Below are 12635 nucleotides of genomic sequence, written 5' to 3' on the forward strand. Positions count from 1 at the left end.
TGAAGAAGAGTCACGGTACTGACATTTTTGATAAATGAAATGTAATAAAATATAAAACAACACCCACCTCCATAACTAGTTTTTAGTGATGTTTTCCAAATATGAATCGTAAAAGTGACTGGATAATCATTGCGTTTATACAAGGTCTTGTTTTGTCGTGACACGTAAGAACCAAAAAGTCACCCAAGCGATGTAAAATTTTATTGTATCTTAAATGAATACATTTTACATTTTACATGCACCTTAGGAATAAATTACCTCGTCTTCCTTTGGCAAATTGTTTGGAAATCTTTGGTCCTCGAAGATCTCCAACTTCGTCCTTTATTTTTATTTTGTACTCTGAGACTGTCAGTGTCATCAACTGTAATCTTAACAATGTACAACAATGGCTTCGAAAGTTAATGTCTATAATTTAATTCCTCTAATATTATCGAAATTATTAATTAGAAGAAAAAAGGTACTTCTGTTACATAGGTGCTTTGTGTCGTTTTTCTTTAAATGTTTATTGTTTTATTTATACTGCGATGTATAAACTGCAACCCCGTTCCCTTTGTCGAATGTTTAAGACTATTTCCCTGGTTTGCAAAAACATGAGCAACAAGACGGGTGCCACATGTAGAGCAGGATCTGCTTACCCTTCCGGAGCACCTTAAGATCACCCCAAATTTGTGTTGGTTTCGTGTTGCTTAGTCGTTACATTGTAGTTGTCTTTTGTGTACTATTATTTGTCTGTTTGTCTTTTTTATTTATCCATGGCGTTGTCATTTTTTTTACAATCTGTTAGTTTGACTGTCCTTCTAGTATCTTTCGCCCCTCGTTTAAGATATTTACAACTACTTTGTGTTCTCCTGTCATGCTGCATTAATACTGTTAAAGCCTAAACATATATAAACTTCAAAAGGTATGTATGTGCCCGTTAATTGATAACAGCCACTGTAAGTAAATAAGATATGGACTTATGATACTTTAACATAAATAATGAAGATTGATCAACCTAAATCACTGGGGTTTTACTGTAAGATCGCACATTGGGTTTACATGGTTAACGAAGCAAGAAAATAACTATTTGCTCAAAAGGGAAGGCTAATTGAGGCTATTTCCTCAACTTGGTCTAGTCTTTTCCAGCGTATAAAACGTGCAGTATACTAAGGCAGGTGTTTAGGGGGACGAGCTTGGAATTGGCTCTTATGCTACCCACTCCAGGCGCTAATGGATGGCGAAGGGACAAAGAGGATCCCTTTAAAAAAAACTCTTTCTAATGTCTCATCATTTTGTCAGAAGCTTGTACAAGTGAATGAAAGAAAGGATGTCGCGGTCGTTGTTAATGTGGAAAATCGGCTCTCCCGTAAACTGTCTTGTGTGCATTTGGTGGTGTTATTGAATAAACAAGTATTTTCTTTAGCCGTATAGTAGTAGTAGTTTCAAAATGTTTTACTCCTTTTGTGATTTTATTTTGTTTTAATAATCTTTCCAAAACTCTACATCGAAGATATGGATTGAGGACTCATCTTTGAAACTTACGCCAGATTGTTTTTTAACCGGAAGTGTAAACTTTGTATTTAAACATTTACAACAGAATAGAAAAAGTGGTTTTATGGATAACTTGAAGCCAAAAATTTAATGAGCAGTACGAAAAACAACATTTTCTTTACATTTTGAAAAAAGTTGAATTTATAAATAAGAAATTGATTTTTCTATGTCCGCCATTTTGGATATTACCGGAAGTAAAGGTTATTAAGAAATATGTCTTATACATTGTATCCATGAGAAGTACCAAAGGGACGTTCCTACACAATGTAATGATAGATGAAATACGTTAAAAAATATTTCAATTACACTCCCTAAAAAGTAAGCTTATCTTAGTACAATGTCCGCCATACTAGATGTTTTCGAAAGTACGGTTTTTGAAAACATTTAATCTATACTGTATATCCAAAAGTTGTAAACAACAAAGTTTTGTTCGAAATATTATGATAATAGCATGGTTATAACAATTTTTCATATACTAGCCTTCGATATTTGACTGATTTAAGTATAACGTCCGCCATTTTTGATTTTATCGGAAGTGAGACACCTTTTTTAAATGCCTCTCTATCTGAAATAAAAGAGTAATAATTGAGGAAGGTCTATGCAAAATTTCATGCTTGTAGCAGGATGTGCACAATTTTTCACAAAGCCGCAGTAGTATAAAATGAGTTCGAAATTTTTAATATTTTCTCAAAATTCGGATTAGTTGCCGTATTTTCCCTTTCGAAAGCAAAACATAACTTTTTTGTTTTTAAAAACAAACACAAATTTTTGTTTGTTTAATAATTTGTAATTTCTGTATTTTATAAGTATCTTCAAAATTATACAGTTTTTATTCAGAAAAAAACTCATATCTATTAAATGTTCATGAATGTAGAAAGAACGTAATCAAACCAAATGGCATTTTAAAAAAAGAGGGGTCCACGAAATCGTTTTCAGGTTAGATAAGTTTAAATGTTAAAAATCAGTCGAAAACTGAAACTCTTCCCGATAAGACTCCTTAATGACTCCATCCCGACAACAACATGAATACTTATATTCGATAATTCTGATCAATTCACGATCTTTACACGATCTTTACTCGACTAGCTAGACCAAATCTACTATTCACGACCTCAGCCTGATCTCGACCATACCAGATCGACTTGATCGTATATGGGTCGTTGGGATAATTGGGAATTGGTCGGGTATGCACATTTTTAGTATAGAAACGTACGATGTTTTTATTCCCTGCCGCTTCGGAGTGGGCATTAAGTGTTACCCTTGTCCGTCCGTTCGCACGTACGTCCCAACATGACTCCATATAATGTCATATTTACTAGCGTGGGCATTATTGATGTCCCATTGACACATTCTCCTTTATTTGGTTATATTCAGTAGAAGGTCCGAGTAAAGTCATACATTTAAAATATCTACATAGAAATAAAGCAGTTGTATTTGTGGGCAAGTTGGTAAGAGCTCAGAGAGATAGATTATAGCTGTGTCGGAGCTTGTAAAGTGGATAGAAGACAACGAAGATGGTGTAGACATCAACGACGCCGGTAAATCTAGGTGAGGCAGTGGCTGACACGACGACCACTGTGTGGGCAGTTTGAGAGACTTGCACTTACTCAATTTAGAGGAAACCAATGCTTAAAAAACTTCCGCATAGCGAACACTGATATGTTTTATTGCTCTTTTTTAGAAATGACACCACAAAATGAGATTTGTCACTGGATTAGTACTTATGTTAGATAGCAATATACAAAAACTTTACCATCCCCATTTCCTTGCATTGTTACAAAATAAAAGCGTACTGTTTGTCAAAAATATGTGCATAAGTATGTAATCAGTATTTTTCATAGATTTGATATCCAGTAGTTGAAAGGCAAAACAAATATTTTCTTGTTGCTGTATGGCAACAACCTGTATGTATTTGCCAAAAAATATTGCAAAAAGAGGGCAAAGATGTCACATATCTCCTCAAAGTTTGACACAAAGTAGACTTTCAATCCATTGGATAAACTCATCATAGACTGATACCTTTTCTTAAACAGTTTACAACTTTACATATATCTATCAAGAGATCAAGAGTGCATTTCTTTTTAACCAAAGTTTGGTGAACGTTGTGTGCCGTTTGTTATAGTTTGTTTAACTAACAGAAGTAGAAACAAATGCAGTGTTTGGATAGAGGGGATTCAAGTTTTGGGTAATTTAAGACAATGGTTTGAATTATGACAAGCAAGAGGAACACGTCTAGATAATTGATATAAGGTTAAACTTAGAAAGAAATGCGTCGTTTGAACTACATTATATAACAAACGACGAACGACAAACTGTAGATGCATTTGCAGCGAGTGTATAAGTTGTCAAAGTTTATGCAAACTTACAAAAGTATGTTAGAAACAAATGGCCAAAACTTGTGCTCGCTGAACAGTTTGTATCATTACTGTTAGAACGAATTCACACCAAAAAAATATTTGTCTTTCGTCTCATTTTTTCGTGAAAATTTCGTAAAACAATTCGAATGAATACAAAATTGACTGTAAGGTGACCTTTATTTATAATTTCTGTGTCATTTAGTGTTCTGTTTAGATCTGTACTTCTTTTTTTATGCTACAAACATTTCTGGACAAGCGGAAAATACCTACAGACAAAAAGAAAATAGCCCATAATACAGGTAAAATATAAACTTGATATAAACTTTGAAAGATAACTTAGTCATCAGCAGTCTAACAATAGATATTGCACAATGACTTTAATATTTGAAAAATCCGCCGGTGCCAAAGTTGTAGGATGTTCGCCCCTTCCGGAACACCTGAGATCATCCAAGGTTTGTTGGGTTACGTGTTGTTAAATTTTTAGTTTTCTATGTTATGTGGACTGCTGTTTTTCTTCTCGTCGGTTACCGTTTTTTTGCTATGGCTGTGTCGGTTTGTTTTCGACCTCTGGGTTTGATTGTTCCTTTGATGTCTTTTGTCCCTCTTTTAAAATGTTACCTTTCCTTGCAAAATTATGACATGTACTGTACGTGGAGGAATTTTTGTTGTTGGCAATATAGTTTTGCGGAAGCATAGTTATGAGAGTTAATCAGATCTGCACACACAGCTAGAGAAATATGTAGCAGCCATGTGTTCTCGTGTAGAGCCGAATACAGATCGAAGTGTGGTCGAATGTGGTCGCGAAAGGGTCGGGTATTGGTCGAGTTGGTCTGAGATAATATAAATATACAAATCGCAGTGATTTGAAAGCGATGAAGCATTAGTCGAGTTAATCTGGAAACAATCGGACATTAGTCGAGCAAAGGTCAAAATGATCGAGTACTGATTGGAAAAAATGTTGTATTCCGACCAAACTCGATCTCTTTACGATCCTTTCCCGATCGACTTGCTTCTCGATCTTTACTCGAATGTTTTTGACATTTTCAAATCTAAAAGCTCTATGGAACTTCGAACATGACCACTAGATTGCGAACTGACATGATATTTATCGTAACCGTTTCACACCATGAATATAATCATAGTATATCCCACCTTCACAAAAATTTTAATCCCTTCAGTAGTTTTTTTTTTCTTCGTTTATATTTGGATGGTTCGTTATTGTTGTTACGTCTTACATGGCAAAAATGGCATTATGAACACCTAATCATTTGCTTTATTATGTAATAATACATAAGATTTGATTTATTATAATCCTGTTTTATTTAATTTCGATTAAATTGATGAAACAAGACAAGAAATTATTTAATAATAAGCAGAATTGATTTGTTTTTGTCCTACTTATACATCAAGAAATGGTCAAATGAAACATTTACCGAATACCGTGCGAAACGTCGTAGTAAGAGCACTTCTTCACTATCAAGCAGCCCGTATCCAGACCAGAATGAACTTAAAAATTGCAAATATAAAGTGAAATGTTTAAATTATTTTAAGGTCGCGTGTATGCCATTAACATATCAGAGTATTGCCGCCTTCAATTTTCGCTTATATTGTTCATACATTTTATTTAGTAGGCTTCTATTAGATGTCTGTTTTTTTGTACTTTTCATTTGTTCCGCGTCCCTTCGACCTATCCTGTAAAGTGTGACCACAGGTTCAGACAATAAGATACGTTTGCATAACTAACATATTAGAAAATATGACATTTATAATTTGTCTGTTCGCGTTATCCTTTACGGTGTGACCAGAGCACAGTCAAACGATCTGAATACGTTTTGATAAATTCTAAATCGGTCGACGCAGAACAATGGGATCTTATTGTATTAGTTAAAAATACAAGGCCGATAAAGTAATTGATTGACCAATAGTCTAGAACTGATATATATATTCGGGGACGGAAGGGGGTACTTTTTATATAATGTCCATGTTTTGAGTTAATGGACAAAAAAGGAATACAAACGGCATATGTGTGTATGTTGGGAAGGTGGAAAGGGAGACAGTTGGAACCACAGACTTACCAAGGTTGATTCTAAACCAAACGAGCAAAACAAAAATACAAAGATTGAACGAAAATCTGACCCCCCTTAATAGCCTATGACCAAAACATAAATATAAACGATGTTTATAAGGTGGAGTAGTTAACATGAAGACAGGCATTTATTTTTCATATCTCTTTAACAACACATAGTGGTTATAACAATAATAACTATTAAGTTTATAACCTTAAAAAAGGGCTCTCCAAATTCTGAATGACGAATTCTGCATTCGGAATTGTGAAATATTTTTGAGCCTTTTCGGTTTTCGTACGTCATGCGAAACACGACAGTTTTTGATAAATTAAAGAAAGACGATTCTATTATTATATATTTTATAATCACGATACAGAACTTTACAAACTCAACAGAGCAGAGAATGCCCATTTCTATTCGTTATGTGTTGGATTTGCGGTTAAAACGTTTAATGTATCAGCAAGTCTGAGATAAATAAATGGGAATAACTGATTAAGGAACACTTGAAAATAAATGTTCTGAATATGTACTGAAGTAGTGAGTGTTTTATTTGACTTTCGATTAAATTCTTCAACAAATAAAATTTTATCAATTGTTGTTATGATATACTATATAATTAGACATTTTTTAAAGTATAATCCAAATGATTCAGAAAGCATGTGTACTTTTCATTGATAATACCTCCAGAAGACAAATATTACACTCAAGTAAATCAAAAGACGTTTAGTCAATAGTCTGAAATATAGCGGTTGGCGTTTGTGGCTGCGTTACTTATTTGTTTTTTTGTCATTTTTTGTACATTAATTAGGACCTTAATTAATCTTTTATAGCTGACTATGATTCATGGACTTTGCACGAGGTTGCAGGCCTAAAATTGTACGGTGACCTATGGTTGTAAACTTTTGTTCTGTTGGTCTCGTGTGAAGAGTTGTCTCATTGACAATCATACCACATCTTCTTTTTCATACTAAGTCGTTTGATGTATTATATTTGTTTTTAACCTCGAACAAAAAAGCCTTTAAAAATGAGTTATCAAGATGGGAATGTAGTTTTCAATTAAAAATAAGACAGATAATGAAGAGTTTAATACACAAAGGATAACAAACAAAAATACTTTATTTTTCTAAAATTTTGGATTGAAAAAGCTTACAGCAGCATTAATCGCTAACGGAAATTGTAATAGAGTTTGTATGACAAATTACAATTAAATAAGAAAATAAAAAATACAATGAGAGATTATTTGCCTTCTACCTCTTTAGTAATTGTCTCTTGATATGTATTCAAATGTCTAACTATATTTCAAATTCTTATTCACAGTATCATCTCAAAGACTTTATTAATAACGATATATGCTGTCAATGTCGAATGGCTGTATATAATACTAATAGAAACAAACCAGCTGCAAACAAATCCCTAATAACAAATATATTTACATCAAATGAGAAAAAAATTAACAAAGCAAAACCAAACAAGCATTAAATTTTTGTTTAAATTTCAGGGACATGAAGATCAATAGCAAGCTTATTCTACCATGTTTGTTCGTTGGGGCTTTGACTTATATAGTATATACGAATTTCATTCCCTCCAGTACGGATGGTAATACTAAGCGGAAGCTATTTCAATATTACAAACAAGTAAGTTAGAAACTCATTCAATGGCTTATTCAGACACAGTTTAAAAGTCCAACCTTTCATTCACCTCAAATTCAGAAAAATACAATGACCGAAACCGGGAACGACGATTAACAGAATCCCACCTTACAAAAGATAAAGTAAAAAAAACCCACCTAACTCCATAAAATCAGATCAAGTGGCGCATACCAAATCATAAGCCAGAGTTTTAAATTTTAATGATGAAATTTCAATATCAGCATATTCTGCTAATTATGCATACTTGTTGTAACTCTTCAATTGCTGAAAATTGAAAGCATGATTGTCTTTTTGTAGGTATTTGTTTAACATAATCCTTTACTTTTATCTGTGTTTATAAATAAACATAACAGGAAACATCTTTGAACCTCTGACATGTTAACTGGTAAAACATGTTCATTGTGTCTAAATTTGATAAAGTCTTATCACATAAAAGCACTCTACATGACATTGATTTTTTTTCACTGTTTTTTTTCGTAAACTACTTTAAAGTTACTTAGTATATACATTTTTTCAGCAAAATTTATCTACAAATTTTTTTAGAAAATTTGGAAAAAGTACGATACAATGGTTTATACATAATTATAACGTTACTTTGGGAAAAGGAACACTAATATTATGAGTAACATGTTGATTAAGCTTTCTAATATTTATTATTCAGTCTCGGAATAAACTTGGTCGATGTCATATTAAAACATTAAGTGAATCTCTTAAATAGATATTCGGCCATTTGAAACATGTATGTACCAATGTTTTAGATTTTAACGAGAGAAATGTATGTATTTACTGAAATTTATTACACCAGGGTTTTCGATATCACAAACTAGTCAAAACATTTACTAAATTTTATCATCGGTATAAGAACATCATTCGTGAATATAGCTCAACATGCAGACTTCTTATACGTTTAGGTATTTCACATACAATTTTTTACGGAAATATTCTTTATAAAGCACAAAGGTGTCAGTATTCACCTCAGAAACTAACAAAACCTTTGAATAGACTTATTAAGAAGGGATATAGTTACGATACAGGTCATTAAAGTTTGCATGTTTTGGCGTTAATTTTGATTCACTTATAGGGTCTTTGCATCGGAACTAAACACATTATTTAAAAAAAACAGTTGTTGGCATGACACGGGTTATGTTTTTCTCATTTATATAATGATGGTATAATACTAAACCCCTAACATGAATGATTGTGCCTGATGTTCATATGATGAAATCATAATCTTTCAGTCAGTTTAATTGAAGTCTGGAGCTGGCATGTCAGTTAACTGCTAGTAGTCTGTTGTTATTTATGTATTATTGTCATTTTGTTTATTTTCTTTTGTTACATCTTCTGACATTAGACTCGGACTTCTCTTGAACTGAAATTAATGTGCGTATTATTATGCTTTCACTTTTCTACATTGGCTAGAGGTATAGAGGAGGGTTGAGATCTCACAAACATGTTTAACTGCCCCGTTTTTTGCGCCTGTTCCAAGACAGGAGCCTATGGCCTTTGTTATTCTTGTGTTATTTTAATTTCAATTTCTTGTGTACAATTTTGCAACTAGTATGGCGTTCATTATCACTGAACTAATATATATATTTTTTTTATGGGCCAGCTGAAGGACGCCTCCGGGTACGGGAATTTCTCGCTACATTTAAGACCTATTGGTTACCTTCTGCTTTTGTTTTTGCTATGGTCAGGTTGTTGTCTCTTTGTCACATTCCCCATTTCCATTCCCAATTTTATCCATTGTTTAATTATTACCTTACCATGCCATTTTTACGAAAAAATTTACGAGGCTTTGAGACTCACATTATTATATGCGCATGTTCATCAAAGGATACAATATAACATTATAGACAAGATTATTTAGTATTACTCTTCATTTATTCTGCTTAGTTTGTTTAGTTTCTCTCTATCTTCTTTACATTTTTCTGATCACACAAAAGGGGGTAAACAAATCCTTATTTAAGGGCAATCAGTCACATACAGTCTACTATGAATGAATGAGGTTGTTAAAATTGATGTACGTCTGTTTGTGCTTCATTGTTACATTTAATTGTTTTTATAATGATTAAGAGGATACATTTTGTAGTACACTGTTGACCTATGTACCCCCATTTTTGCCATTTTTACCTTTTGTGTCTATTTGTTTTGTTCACACATTGTTGTCAATATAATGGAATTTGATGCAACTGCCATGCAAGAGAGAGGCTTAGCTAGCTATACAACCAGGTTGAATCTCCCATTTTCTTCTAAAGAAAATGCCTTTTCCAAGTAAGGAATATGACAGTTGTTATCCATTCGTTTGATGAGTTCTTGATTTTGCCATTTGATGAGGGACTTTCTTTTTTTAATTTTCCTCGGAGTTCCTTTTATCTTTGTGATATTAATAACTACATTGGTATAATTCGACTTATAAGTTGGTCTTGTCTTGCTGATATGTTTTGAATTTTGAAGTGTCTTTTTATCTTTTGCCATGGTCATCATATAAAGAAACACGCGATAACAAAAGGCAAAAATCGTCATTTAAGGACAATAACTCTAAAGGAGTCGTCTGACGATTTACAGCATTCATCTTAATTGTAGATCTCCTCTTGCTGATCCCTTTTGCTAATTTCCGTTCCTATCTATCTGTAATTGTATTTTTGTTAAGATGGATAAAACTTGTAAAAAAACGAGCATACCTTTAAAAAGGAGTTGTCAGCCGATTTCCTCCGTTTTATCTAAATTGTAGATCTTGTTTAGGATATCATTTTTACTGATATAAATTTCTAATTATCTATCATAAATTTCAAAATATATGAAAAAAATACAAAGTAATTGTCAAAGTTGTCATCAAATGGCAATAACATAAGTTGTTAATTGAAGATTTTGGCTATGTTTATATATTATATAATTACTTATTTGTATTACTTGTCTAGGTGAAAACGTTGCATTTTAAATGTTTCTGTGTTATTTAAGGGATATAACTGCTATAAGAAGTTGTCTGAAAGTTTGTAGAGTTCAACATTCTGAATATTTTTGCCCTTTTCAGATTTGCTCTATTTTGTAACAATTTTGAAAATAATAGACACCACTTTAATTATACCAGTATGTTCCTTCTGTACCCATGACGGCCATGTTGGTTGGCAGGCGGGTATACATTTTAAAAGCTTGACATACCTACATTTAAAAACGATTGTGATCCAGTAGTTTCAGAGGAGAATTTTTGGTAAAAGTTAGCGGACGCCGACGGATGACGACCGCCAAGTGGAAAAAATGCAAGGCATAGCTATTTGTATATTTACGACGTATTGAAATATCTTAACATCGATTAATATCACGGAAGAGCTGGTGAAATAAACTTACACATAATGAATTTGAGCACTGTACCTAAAGAAATATTGCAGAAATATACTCAGAACCTATCTTAGCCTTTGATTTTGCATTCTGAATAACGAATTCTGAAAAAAAATGAAAGATTAAGAACATTATGAAGTATGTTCTTAAATTCCATACTTACCAAAGTTATAATGTACATATTTGGTGTTTGAGGCCAGCTTGCGAGTAATCCACATGAAACTTGTCCATGGTGTTGCCTGTACAAAGTCAGGAATATAACAGTTCTTGTCAATTCGTTTTTGATGTGTTTTTTCATTTAATTTTGCCACGCATATGTGATTATGGACTTTCCGATTAGATTTTCCTCTGAATTCAGTATTTTTGTGATTTTACTTTTTGTATATTCATTTCAAATATTTGTTTGTTAACAATAAAATTGAGAATGTAATAACTTTCATAGAACTGATATTTCCAATTCCAGGTGACAATTTAATGGTTGGTGGATACATATTAGCTCTATTACAACCATAATTGACGTATATGCGAACAATGTTATTTATATTATTCAGGAGGAGAATATAGACTCAGCCAAAAGAGAGCCGATACACAAGAAAGACACAGGCAACGGAGATTTTAAACCCAAAACGGACGTTTATTGCATAAAAACTGTAAGATACATTACATTATTTATAGACAATTAGCTCAATATATTATAAAAAGGGTAACATCTGTCGACTACATTGACTACAAACCTGTGATATGAAAACGATATAAATACTCGTAAAATACACACTATAAATAGCCAGCCTACAAGAGAACACGTGTACGGGCTAAAGTCCGCCTCTGGAAGTGTTAATGACCCATTGGTAGACTTAAGCTGTATTTTACTCTTAGGTCGGGTTGTTTTCTCTTTGACTTATTCCCTATTTCTATTTTCAATTTCATTGAAAACTGTATACATTAGTAGGAGGAAAGGTACATGTAATATTTGCTCACGATTTGGTTAAGCTTGCAAGCTAGAGGAACGTACTACATCATGTATGACACCTACTTATGTGAGTCACACTTGTAAAACGTTTGGAAAGTCAAACATATTACAGACACAACACTAGTTTATTCTGCATGTTCAAATCTTATGAAATCTATTTAGACAAAATTCAATGTTAAAGACATGGTGGAATTTAAATATTTTAAATAGTGCGAGACCGTGTGCTTTTAGAGGCATGGATTTCCTAGCAAGCACATATTTGATCACAATCTGTTTTGCAATTTTATAACTGCTTTACTATGAAGTAAAATAACAAAAATACTGACCTCCGAGGAAAATTCAATCGGAAAGTCCCTTGTCAACTTGCAAAAAAAACACCAAAAAACAAAAAAACACATTAAACAAATGGACAACAACTATCTTATTTCTTACTTGGTACAGGCATTTTCAAATCTAGAAAATAGTGGGTTGAATCTGGTTTTCTTGCGCTTATCTTCTCACTAGTACGACAGTCTCATCAAATTCCGTTATATTTACAACGATAAGTGAACAAAACAGACAGAATTATGTTTCGCTGTTATACCACTTTCCCAGGTAAGGGCGAGGGTTGGGATCCCGCTAACATGTTTAATCCAAAACCTTTTTTTATGTATGTGCCTGTCCCAAGTCAGGAGCCTGTAATTTAGTGGTTGTCGTTTGTTTATTTGTTACATATTTGTTTTTCGTT

The 12635-nt window shown here is 32.9% G+C and overlaps 1 long non-coding RNA gene across 1 annotated transcript; it reads left to right on the forward strand.

The window, feature by feature from the left end:
* The first annotated feature begins 6445 nt into the window (after positions 1–6445).
* On the forward strand, positions 6446–11569 carry LOC134709008 (uncharacterized). Its single transcript, XR_010105897.1, has 3 exons — positions 6446–6490; positions 7452–7587; positions 11490–11569. It is a non-coding gene; the product is annotated as an uncharacterized LOC134709008 (long non-coding RNA).
* Positions 11570–12635: the final 1066 nt, after the last annotated feature.

Source organism: Mytilus trossulus, chromosome 1, assembly GCF_036588685.1.
Source record: "Mytilus trossulus isolate FHL-02 chromosome 1, PNRI_Mtr1.1.1.hap1, whole genome shotgun sequence".
Lineage (NCBI taxonomy): Eukaryota > Metazoa > Mollusca > Bivalvia > Mytilida > Mytilidae > Mytilus > Mytilus trossulus.